The 13,138-nt window shown below is 43.6% G+C and overlaps 1 long non-coding RNA gene across 1 annotated transcript in view; it reads left to right on the top strand.

Annotated features, from left to right (window-relative positions):
• Nucleotides 1-361: 361 nt before the first annotated feature.
• The window catches only part of LOC130165396 (uncharacterized), a 77,631-nt gene continuing 64,854 nt past the window's right edge, over nt 362-13,138 (top strand). Inside the window, exon 1 of the long non-coding RNA XR_008826793.1 lies at nt 362-471. This is a non-coding gene — a long non-coding RNA (uncharacterized LOC130165396). The remainder of the gene's footprint in view (nt 472-13,138) is intronic.

The raw sequence follows: 13,138 nt of genomic DNA, 5'->3' as shown, positions 1-13,138 counted from the left end.
AATTTATTGGTTTTGGGTTTGAATTAATCAGCGCAATTAAAGCTGATGGAAGAATTGACAGATTAACTGTGGTTATAGTTCATCTGCTCTGTAAACCTTATCATTCTAATGGATAATTATTGATATGTAGAACATATCATGTGGACATTGAAGGTTCATATTGAAGGCTGTATTTATTCTATTGGTATTTAAGTCTTAAATTTAAAACACTTCAATACTTCCTGTGTGTTCCTGATATTAAAATACACATCTTTTGATTGTTTTACTAATTGAAGGTGAGAGGTTAATGCGACGCTGGTAGATGCAGTGTTTTCACTTTGTGCCCACTTGACTTAAACTGGGGCTATTTCCATTTGCAGGGAGATGCTGTGAGCTCAGCAGCTGCGGAGCGGAGCAGGATTTACTCTCTGTCCTGGAGGTCCACCTTAAAGCAACGGGGGGGAGCAATTAGCTGCGGCAGCTTCAGCCAAGGTGGGTGCTGCACAGCCACAGCATTTTGCATTTCAATCGTGCCGGTCCGGTGACAGGAAGTGCAGAGGACGATGGAAATGACACTGACCTGTGGTGGTTCAGTTAGACGGATATATGGTTAATATATATGGCAACAGCATTTTAATTATTGATCAAATCTTCCAGTAATACTCATCAAACTCTGGGCAAAGGTCATCAGATCTGCTTCTTTAATCGACACATCACACTGACAGCTTCGTGGTTGTTGTCGGACGCGTTCGCCGCTGACGGGATTAAAGCTCCGGTCTCGGATTCTCTCGTCTCGCCGCCGCATAAAAGAGCGGTAAACAAAAGGGGCGGAGCTGCGACTCATAACTTTCCCTGACCCGAGAGGGAAAGTGCGGGTGGGTAGAGCGGCTGCCGGGGCCCCGGCAGGGGGCCGGCTTCCACCCAAGATGAGGACTGACACCGGGGTTCAGGGGTTAATTTGTGTAACAGGCGAATTTGCATACAAATGAAAAATGACAGAATTTTCCTGTTCTCTGCAACTTTCAATGTCATCCGCATCAAGCCGGCCCTATCTACCACACACACCCCCCGCCCCCTCCCCCCCAGTCCCCCCTGCACGCCGTTTGAAGAATATTCATTACTTGTGAAGCTGGGGCACCTTGTTTGCTATTAATCTCCACCGCAGGTCAATGACTTAATTTGCTCAACTTTATCAGTGGTGCCATTCACTTTTTCTTTCTTCCTCCACCCGTCCGTTCCCTTTGTAGCTTTTTCTAAAGTGCTCTCATTGCTTCTCTTCATAGAGCCCGGCTAAGCTTTTTAAAGTACAACAAAGGCACAGTAACTCTGGTCTCTGAAAGAGTTTTGAAGACATAAATGAATTACTTGAGAGGAAAATATACGCCGGCCCTCTAGATTGCTCCTTCTTCTCTTCCCCCCGCAACGCCCAACAACTTCTGGAGAGATTTCCTCTCAAATCTTTTTTTTTTCCTCCCCTCCTCTCTTAGTCTTGATTGGATTGATTGTTTTTCTAATCCAGGGGAAATTACTTGCAAAAAGGGGTCAAATAATCATGGTGAAAATAATGGAGGAAGGAGTGAAGTGACTAGTCTTTCCACCAACAGGAAAAACAAAAAGGGCTGCACGAACGTAGGTGAATTCTACATCTATTTCTTTCCACATTAAACACCTTTTCACATACAACCACACGGCGTACTGATGACATATTTAACATTTACTTTCTTTGAACACATTTACTGATAACTTCATGGAACATGTTCCGAGGAAATGGGTCAGAACTAGATGAATCAGATCATCAATAACCATTCAAAACATCTGTACTCCAGTCTTCAACCTTTTTACCACCCACAGTCCCCTCCCCTTAAGACTTACAGCACTTAATTTAGAAGTTAAACACACTGCTAGTGCTGTGAAAAATAACATGAAGATGTAATTTTACCGTAGGTGTGGATAGATTATCTTGCCTTGCCAGTAAAACGGAGCAGAGAACAACTAAAACACAGCACAACAAGCTGTAAACACTCCACTGACAGATCACGTTGTTAAAGCTGGTATGGCTAACGTGCGCAACCAGTTGCCTAGATACACAGTCAGCAGACAGAGAGCAACATTAGCATTCACTTTGGGTTGTGTCTCTGGACTCTGGACTAATGTAAGTCCAGCATGCACCTTCTTTTAACTGTGTTTCGGTAGCTAGTCGCTAAGTTAGCGTGGTACCACAGTAGTGTGAAAACAGTGAGCTGAAAGATGCTAAAATGCCAGGATCTGATGGATCAGTCAGTTCCTCATTATGCAGCTTTGAAAAAACATGCCGTCTTACTCCTGCTGGTCCAACATTGTGATAAATCCCTGAAACCTGATGTCACAATTTATCTCATGGGTCTAACAATCAAAAACGGCCCATTTATTTTAATTTCGGCTAACCGAGAGTTCATGAATCACTACCTCAGTCGGATGGAAAATGCGCTTGAGTCAAGTTTAACTCCGCTGTGCATTTCAAACAATCAAGCACATTTAAACAAAGCATCTCAGTGGTTTTCACTTCCTCCTAAATAGACTGAAATGCTGTAACTGTAAACTGCGGATTACACGTTTCTTTTAATCCCTAATCGGTTGTTTAGGCTGAACTGACCAAACAAACTAGAAGTGCCCAGTTGGGCTTTCCTTATGCATGACGTATGAAACAAATAGCGCAGGATTAAACGCTTCCATCTATATCGCGCAGCATTAAAGGAGCATTACACAATATCTGAGAATAATAAGTTTGTTTATCTCAACATACGCTGCACGTCTGGCGGAGCGGTGACATTTGTTTACTTTAAACAGTATTTGAGTCTTGTAAGTCAATCCTTACATATGAGCAACCGGAGCAGCACATTCTACCATCCAGCAAGTAAAGGCTCAACACGCTCAAAAAGAAATGACTGCAACTTTAGTTGTTTGCCTCCTGCAGGCGTTTTGAACCTCTAAAATCCAAATTTCCAGCTTCATTAAGTACCCCCCCCACCCCCCACCCCACCCCTTCTCTTTCCAGGAGAGGAAAGTTGAAGGGAAGGCAGAAAAAAGTGCAAGAGAGGAAGTATAAAGCATAAAGCGAGAGAGTGAGAGAGAAAAAATGTCTTGTGAACCATTGTTTGGATCTTTATGCAAAAACCCCCTTTGTGTTTCAAACTCTTGATCCCCCATAGGCAAAGGAGAGGAGCGTATTGATCTGTGCTGAAAGGAGACGGCCCTTTCATCACGCTTCCTCCTCACCTTAGACGGCTTTGAGGGGGGCTCCTCCAGGATCGCAGCACCCTCGCCTGGCTACCGGCCAGAGATTAGGGCGGCGATAACCTACCCAGCCCTAATAGGTAGAGAACGAAAGCAGAGGCTGTCTAATTAGCGCTGATCAAAGCGGAGGACTTCATCCCCAAAACAAACCTGCACATTTGAATGTGCTAAGGAGAGGGGAATGAAAAGGAATGAAAAGGGTGGAGGTGGAAGGAGGAGGGGAGAAGTTGGGAGTTTTTGAACTTCCTGGACACGTAGTCCTTTTTATTTATTTTTTTTATTTGATGATATGCACAGCTTTGCCCGTGCACCATTTCTTCTTTTCTACTTTATGTGCATGCAGATATGTATGCACAGAGAGGAACACACTGATGTTATTCCTCAAATTTTCTACAGACGTGTGCACATAAAACCCAATGTGCATTTGTGTGTACACTGAATGGGATTATGGAATATTTTTCCTTTTCAGTCGTGACCTTTGACCTTATTACCTTGCACTCAATGCAGCTTTTTATTGATCGAATGATCAGTTAAAAACCTAAACTGTGAATATTATAAGTCGTCGTGATGCCACACCTATAGATCTCCCAACTGTCAGCACCTGTGTCGCAGGATTCGTCACCGTCCCGCATCAGCGCTTCGTCACATTCACACCTCCGATCAGCACATCCCAGCCGCCGCACCTTCTCCGCTTGTTCTCTCTCGGTGACGAGCGCCGCTGCGTGCCACGGGGGGCGTCGTCTGGTGCGAGTCAAATGACGTCACGCGTCCTGTCCCGCGCTGCACTCTGGTCGCTGGAGGGGAAATAGAGGAAGCGACAGAAACTCTCGGTGCCTTCAGGTGCCATTTCAACCACCTGTAGATGTTGTCCATCTGTCCATCCTATACCGAGTAGTTTTTGCACCTAAACTTAACCCAAAGTGCGAGTGTTCCATAAACTTAGCTGTGTGTGTTTGTTATTGTAACCATGACAACGAAGGTGGTGGCTCGATAAGCCTCCTGATGTACGGGCTATTTCAGGAGTTGTTGCTTTGAACACAGCTGCAGAAATGAAAATTATTCTTCCAAAATATGTTTGGTGATGGAGGTGGAGATCTGACTGATTCGTTTCTCCATAATCTCTCACAGGTGTTTAACTGGGTTGACATTTTTTGGCTATGAGGGTCATTGAACCAGTGTTTGTGTCCTGTATGGGAGGATTTGTATTCGGCATGGTTTCTCCATCTGTTTATACAAATTTAACCCTCGCATGTTTCTTTTGAAGGCTGCATCTCTCCCTTAATTTCAAAGTCTTTCCTATTGGTGCCCTTTTTCCCCCATTGGTGCGGCTCTAACCGCGATGAAGTCATAACGCCGAAGCTTCAAAAGCCAAATCTGACGCCTGTCTGACTGCACTTTGAGATAAGAATCGCACTAAAGGTTTTTCTGTGCAGGAAAATGATGCCAGAAGTCATATGTGAAAGCAATTAGTGTGATTGCAAAGAGGAAGGAGAAAAGTGCAAATGTGTCACCGCTCAAGACATCATAAGTGTCTCACTTTTCATGGTGGAAACTCCTTAATAGTCTAGACTGCTGCACAGGGAGGTGTGGACGTCTAGAACCTGGTGATGAATGCTGTGGATTGAGATGAAAACCACCATGGCAGCTTGTACGGCTGACACACGAAATTTGGCTTCTTGTGACCTTTCGGGCTGTTTTGGTGAGTTTACAGTCCCGCTGGCCTGATTTGTTTTTGTCAGCCAATGCGTGCTGTCCACCTATTCATCACATCGTCTAATTTCCTATTCGGAGTTTGAGTGTTTTCTGCGTTTGGCGCCGTTTTTCCGGGGGGGCAGGAGGCAGGAGCCGAGTGGGTGCTGATGAGGAGGCCAAAACGCAGCAGCAAGACGTGTCGAACCTCATCCCATTTATTGTCAGACGTCCGCCAGAACTTTGATGCAAATGTACAAATTGCCACGACTGTGAATGTATTTGAAATTTGATCACATTTCATACCCGCGCACTCAGCCTCTTCCCCCAGAACTTCACACACCACCAAAAAAAAACATGCAACGCCCTGAGTTTACTCCTAATGAATTCTTGATAAAAGAAAGTTTATTTTTCCATATTTTTTTTCTTTTTTTTTTCTTATTAAATTTACACATTTCCACCACCAAGATATATGTGCCGTGTCCTAATCTTAATGGAAGGAGCAAATTTGGCAGTCCGGTTTTGCATACATTTCACAAAATATTAGATGTGACTGTTTGGCCTCACAGCTCAGGAAAGTTCAGACTTTTTAACACAAGAACTAGATGAACACAGACGGTTTTTTTCCTGCTCCGATTTCACTTTCAGCTGTCTCTTCGCTCTGTATTTAAGATCTCGTCTACCTGCGATCCGCGACATGTGTGAGCCCTCTTTCCTCTGGCATTAAACATATGCTCCGAACATATGTCCCATGCAACATATGGTCTGCTAAAGCTGCCGTTAGCTTCTGTTTCATGCCAATATACAATCCTGGATGTTGAAGTTTGAATTTTAAGTATTCGGCACCTTTCTGGGAAAATGAGATGAACCCTGAATTAGGATCATATCACAGAAAATGAGGAATTTCACGCTCCTGTAAGGCAAAATAGCATCCAAGAAAGTCATATGAGTACAGTATGTGTATGTCTGTTTATTCGTCTGCATGTCTATGTGTGTGTGGCCAACATACAGTGCGTGTGCGTGTGTGTGTGTGTTGGAGGGAGGATTATAACCCATTGCCTCCGTGCATTAAGCTTCCCCTCATCCAGTGCCAAAGGCCTGACCCAAATATGGCTGAAAGACAACATGTGACCTGCTTAGCGCTTCACCCCCGGCTCCACTCGCTCCAGGGTTGTGGTGGTGGTCCGGTGTAAAGGGGGGGGGGGGGGGGCTGTGTGGCGGTGTGCAGGGAAGGTGGGGAGGTGGGGGTGGTTCAGTCTATTAGTGGGAGAAAGCACAGATGCCGGCAGATGGCTAACATATTGTCCAGAGCTGACCCGAGTGCGGAATAATTACTGGAAAGTTCAGCGCTCTCAGGTCCGCAGCCTTGACTCTACAGCGGAGGCACAGTCGAGAAGTTTGCAGAATGGAGCAGATTTCTTTTAAAACTCTTCTGTTCACTAGTCGTATTGTTATTCTGGAAGAATACAGCGAAACCACACACTTGACATGTGATAAAAAAAAATACCTCCATGTCGGCTCTGCAGGGAGAGAAACATACTTATATAAATATAAACCAAAAAATATGAGCAAAAACATGATAATGAACATTTCACTGTTTCAGGAACTGAGCTACATGAAAGAACCTTAAACCCTGACATCTATACAAACATTCAGAAAAACAGCAGGAGTACTGTCGTGGCGGTTTATGTTCTGGTCTGATCATTCATTTTTGGGGATTTTAGTAACAGGTTGAAATATTCTTACTCCACTCTCAAGCTTTCTCGCTCCACAAAAAAAAAAAAAAAAGGTTTCAGAGCTGTGTTTTTTTGGACAGGAGTGAGTGTATAGGATTGAGATTTTCGCTGCGATAAAGAGCAGAACTGCAGTTATGAAAGCTTTTATCCAGGAGCGGTAATGAGCTCCTCACTTTAGAGGTACACGCTTATGAGGTGTAACATTAAATCCTTAATATTAAACACCCGCGCACACTTAATGACCATAAAATAGCAACTTTAAAGCATTGGGTGATTCCAGTTATGCGTTTGTGAAGACATACAGGCCTTCTTATGAAAATCTGAATTATTTTATACTCCTGTCTCAAACGACTGTGCCGCAGTTTGTGGTGCAGAAACGTAAATAACGTAAGAATAAAGAAACGCATCACTGTATATATTCAATGTGCGGCCGTTTACACTGGTGTACTTTAGCGTCAACCTTTCATTGCTGAAACGGAGCTGTTCGTGAAACTACGCTCTATCTTGTGACACCTCCGCACCCCCGGCCCCCTTCCCCCGATCATAGGCATATCCACAAACACACACACACACATGGATGCAAATGTGTCTTTTGGCTATGAAAAAGCTGTCTGTACTCATTTGTAGTCTCCGGCCTGAGGATAAATCAGATCACGGTGATGGCGGTTGCCTCCCCCTCTCCTGCTCCTCAAACAGCCCCCCCCCCCCCCACAGCTCGTGGCTACTGGCCCCAGCCAGGGCTCAGGTAGCGCTGGAGGGGGGGCCCCCGTTCAGTCAGCAGGCTGCAGATGCTACTCTCGATCGGACTCTGCGTCCCCCAAATGTCCCCGATGCCAGGAGGCCAGACACATTACTGTTGGAGTGACATTAAAAACCAACAGAGAGGAATGTAAACCCCCGAACTCACTATGCAGCCAGTCATGTGACTCCGTGAAATCTGAGTAAATATAGCTCTATTATGCCGTCACAGGCAAGCAGACACACAGAAATGTATTGTTTACGTGGCTATAACACAGATCGGGGGGGCGGGGGGCCTCATTGATGTCACGTCGACGGGATTTATTCACCGACGCACGATTGATATGGATCGTGAGTCGACCTGCAACAGTCTGCAGACATTAATGTAAACAAGGTTGATGTTTGCCGAGGCGCACTTATCAGCTTCCCGTACAGAGGCGGGTTCAAAGCGGCGCGCAGCGGCTACAATAACAGACAAAACAAGCCCGTGGCCCGACGACAGATGAATATACATGAACTCGTAGCAACGCTCCCCCTTTTTGAAAAGGCCAGAATTCATTTCATGCTAATGATAATGACAATAATTCACAATGGACAAGAGAGGAGGCCTCGCAAAACAACTGCATTCCCCCTCTTAATATGATCAGTCGTGATGATTTTCTCCACGATAATGATTCATCAAATGATTCTGTGGCGGTCACAAAAGGGCTCAAGTCATTAATAAAAGAACAGAGTCAAAGCACCTTGGGGATCTTTTTTTTTTCTTTCTTTTTTTCTTCTTTTTTTTTTCTCCTCCCTCCCTGCATTTGGACCTAGTTATCATTAAAGTAAAAAGTGACTGCTACATCTGAATGAAATCTCATTGTTGGATTTAAAGATGTGAATAAAATTCCATTTCAAATTAGGCCCCATTAGCATCACTAAGAGTCGTAAGATTCGGGTGACCTTTTTCGTCGCGGATATCTGGATCTTGGAAGTTTTTCTCCAGTTGAAGTGAAAAGGAAGGTCTTCTTTTTCTTCCTTCGGCGATGATGAAACTGCGCGGATTTGACCTCCAGCTTGAGACATCCAGCATGTGAAAAACTGTGACACCAATTCTTATATTTGAAAAAAATAAATAAATTTAAACAAAAGCAAGTTTTTTCATATTTAATATAGCACCTTTTAATCAGGCTGAGATCTTTCATTTGTCTGATTGAGTTTCTATACAAATAATAATCCCAATTACACGAGTGGAGGCTACTGCCGAAGACATTAATAGAAAATGATTCAAACTAAAAGTTAATTACAAACTTCTGAAATGAACCCCGATGATGGGCGTGCAGTTTCAGGCAGGAGGATGTAACAAAAAAACACTATTCACTTGCATTATGGGAAGTGTAGTCCAGTATTTTTGGAGGTTGACCTGCTTTGATTTTGACCATTCTTCTTTGTCTGTCTGTTTCTGATGAGTCTCCTAACTCTATAGACGTGCAGCAGAAAATCACTGGAGTGTGCTTCAGTATTTATCTCTACAAATGGCAATCAGATGGGACAGCAAACTAATAATTTAATTATACAGGACTGATGTAATGAAATTGACATTTATTTATCTGAAAGTCGTCTATTATTGGAAATGCAGTCTTGTTTGTTGGGATGAGACTGATGAGAAAATAGGACAGGATTCCTAGGACAGGGAAATGGGGAGATGGGAGAGAGGGACTAAAAAGAGAGAGAGGGGGTGGGGGTGGGTCTGACAGATGTAGAGCTACAGAGGTTCGTGGGTCAGACCAATAAACAAACAACGCATCGATTTCCTGCCGCTCTCCGCTCGTTCCTGGGGAAACCTCCTCGCCTCCGCCATCCGGTTGCGCTCATCTCCACTTATGTTAAAGACACTCCTCGCTGGGGGAAGCCCAACCCCCCCCCACCCTACACGTCCCCCACCCCCCCTTCTCCCTGGTTAATAGAATCTCGCGGACCTCTCCCAGGGACAGTGCATCTGAGGTGAACCACTACCAGAGATTGGTAATCATTTTATTAGAGGAAGTCGGAGCCTAGCTTCCACTCAGAGATGGATAAATGGTCAGGCCTGTGGATTCCAAGCTCTCAGCCTGTTTATTTGAAGGAAATAAACTGCAAAAGCAAAGCACTGACCTCTTTCTGCATTACCCAGCATGCTTTAACAGCACTGCAGAATTATTATTTGCACTTATAAAAAGGACAAATTCACCCTAAAACGCTGTTGTAAAAAAAGCTACTTGTGATTTGTGGCCTCATTTAAAATCGTCTTTAAATAACTCGTGAAACAAACACATCATGTCCGCATACTTTCAAACTAAGAAGGAGAAACTGTTTTGCCCATGTAATATATTCATATCGAATATAATATTTCTAGAGACTAAAGGAGGCAATATGTGTTGTTTCTTCAGCTTCCATTTTTGCACCAAACTTCAACAATGATGCACAAAGAAAAATAGGCACAGGAGCCAAATTTGTCACGCAGACGTTCTCGCGACTTTACTCAGATGATCATAATTCCTAACAATATGCATGTGATGGATTTAAAGTGAATATGCTGGGGATTTCCCCCTTGGGTATCCATAAATTCATGATGTGCAGCTATTCAAAAAGTTTTTTTTTTTTTTTTGGTGCATATCAACCATCTTGTAAAAGATTGTCTTCTATTCAGAATCTTTAAAGACTCACACAGATCCAACAGTAACACAAGGTGGACTTTTATTCCCTCTCCGGGGACGACTGGCAGGAAATAACCTCACACCTTCATTTTCCTCTTTAATTTCCCGATCATAAAGCGCTGAGTTTTCTTCCCCTCTCGTACATTTCATCCTATAGCCTGTCCTCCACTACAAAAGTGGAGAAATGGAAAAGCTTTCTTTTTTTCCTGTGTTTTTAATCCTTTTGCACCCTAATTGGCCTCTCTTTACTGTGAAGTGAGTTCAATCTGCAAGCAGATAAAACAAGTGTCGGGTGAGGGCGCAGGCACCGTGGCACTGTGTTCCCAAGCATGAAGTGAGCAGTTTTGAACTAATGTCCAAGCCTCTGCAATTAAAAGCCATGGGAGTCGTTAAAGTAACTTCCTTCTTTCTTTCCTTCTTTTTTTTTTTTGTTTTGTTTTATATCCTCCCCTGGAATACCGCTTCACCTATTCTCTGCTGGAGATGAGATGATGATAGCTGCTCTCAGATCTGCGCCTCTTGTCCGTCTGAATGCAGATTGGAGCGATTACGGCTGAGGACTCGCGCACATCGGGTCACAAACGGCCTTTCATCGCATCAGTAAGTTTGGTATCGAGTGGCGCGGCGGTCGACGGAAACGCATGACCCCCCTTTTCGAGAGGCGAGTAATGGCGACGGCGACCTTTTGTGCGCGGTGATTTCTTCCGAAGCTTCTGGGGGCCCGCCCATCGGAAAAACACAATGATGCTGTTGTGTAGGTACCAGGATTAGCGACGGCCGCTATCGATCCGGCGATTCTTTCTTCTTCCGTGTCTGTATGAGAGGCCGGTCAATATCTGCACGCTTTGATTTTCTTTGTGGCGGTCTCTGTCTCACAACTGATGCTCTAATGTTATCGCTGTGAATGCAGGGAAGGTTTGACTGCTGATGAGGTTTAACACCGCAGCTCCTCAGCTAATGTGTTTTGTGATTAGGCCGATCTTTCCTTAAACATCAGGTCCCTGTCGGTCAGTGTCATCAACCTCCGATGACGGAGATTCACCCCGGAGCGCACGGGAAGAAAAATAATAATTTTATAAACCCGTTCCCCTCCACTGAAGGGAATAGTGCGTTCGAAGGGGGGACTATTTTCAGCGGTGGATTAATCCAGATTTGGTGCTGTAGTGAGTATTTGTGGCAGCAGGACAGTGTGTGTGTGTGTGTGTGTGTGTGTGTGTGTGTGTGTGTGTGTGTGTGTGTGTGTGTGTGGGACTGAGTCAAAGTACAGTGTGTGTGTGTTTGTGGTGATGTAGGAACATGTCACCCAGCTCAACAGTGTGGCCCACTGATGTGTTTTTAATAGTTTTTGGAAACAATGGAGCTCTATGGCTCAGAGGAGTCACATACATCAGGCTGTGCTACACAGACAGTTACTGTTAGCGGGATAAATTCATTCATTCATTGTCGTGTGTCTCTTTCAGGGAATCGGTTGGAATAGCACCAGCGTAAAGACCCACGTGAGCTCGTGACATTTTAGGGACAAATGTGAGAAAGACACTGTGTTATTCAGGAGCTGGCAGTGCAGGGAAACTCAAATATCAGTATTTTCATTTCGATTTTAAACACCCAACAACTTCAATAAAAGTGCAGCGATACAAGTTTCAGTTCTGTCTAAATTTACTTAAAACATTATCAAGAAAATACATGATTCACATGGAAGTTAATTTTTGGCAGAACATATTGAAACAGCTCTTTAGTATGTGCCAGATTAACTGGAGGGCACATATAATACTCTTTTAAAGCCTATTTGTTGCTTTCATGTTCATTTAAAGCCTAGTTATGAACTGGGAATATCTAACAACAAGTTAAGATCCAGATTGTTTTGCGTCGTCTTTGCCGCAAATTTTGGCAAAGCCTCTCCGGCGCCATAATATCCGTATTCGTTTATTCATTTGTCTGTCTGTTTACGTTTATATGTTTGCTTATTTATCCATCTCTTTATTTTTTAATGAGTTGAAAATCCACCAGAGAATCCGGGGCGATGAAACTTTAAAACGTGTACAGTAGCAGCGAGGGGGAAAATATTTACATTGAAGCCGGCCACAATCTCAGAAGATCCTCAAATGTAGGTTAGAACTGCAAAGTTAATATGCAAATGTCCTTATCTGCTGGGATTCACAAACAACCATCATCCTGATTGATTTAATAAACTGCTTTTATCTTTCAAAGTGTTAATTAGGGGGAGATGGGCCTGGCTTTGAATCTCGGCTTTCTGTGGCACATTTGAGAGCTTTCAGACAAAGAGAAACTTTCTGTCCCTTAACATCACAACATTTTTACAGCACGTTGTTGTTTCTGAGGCACAAAGCTTCCTCCTCCTCCTCCTCCTCCTCCTCCTCCTCTCTCATACTGAAATACTGTGGTTTAGTCCGGTTATAGCAACGTATTCAAGTCTGTTGACGTCCATCCATACGGTTACAGACTGTATTTATCGTTGAAACTGTTCAGGTTTGTAAGGAAAAGGGGAGCTGCGTCAAACTCCTTACGTAAGGATGATTTTGTATTTAAAATTAAAAGCCTCTGTGTTTTATCACCTCAGGAATTTTAACAGAGTATTGCCTTTTTTTTCTTTTTCTTTCTTTCTTTTCTTTTCTTTTTTCTTTTTTTTTCCTGAGGCAGACTCTGAACACTCATCTCATCTTTTTAATTTGCTTTAATTACAAACCACAGTACCGCATGTGCTGACCAAAGACTCAAAGAGGAAGATCACTTTAATTTGATTAATTTTTGTCGTCTACTTCTTTGTATTGTCTTGAAGATCATTATTATATTTTAAGATTGTCACACGCACATCTACAGCTTTATCCAGGCTTAGAATTACCTGAAGTGATGAGCTACTGCTGTTTGAAATCCTTTTGTTTCCCCCCTCAACCTTCCTCTCCTTCGCTAAAGACAAATTTCCATGACGCAGGAGTTGACGCACTCTCCTGGCGTGAACCTGCGCGTGTTTTGAGGTTAGGGTTTTTGTTTTTTTTTTGCCGGATTTACTGTACAGGTGGAGAGGAG

The sequence above is a fragment of the Seriola aureovittata genome, chromosome 24, assembly GCF_021018895.1.
Source record: "Seriola aureovittata isolate HTS-2021-v1 ecotype China chromosome 24, ASM2101889v1, whole genome shotgun sequence".
NCBI lineage: Eukaryota > Metazoa > Chordata > Actinopteri > Carangiformes > Carangidae > Seriola > Seriola aureovittata.
The sequence above is the reverse complement of the archived record's forward strand: the minus strand, read 5'-3'. Positions and strand labels throughout refer to the sequence as shown.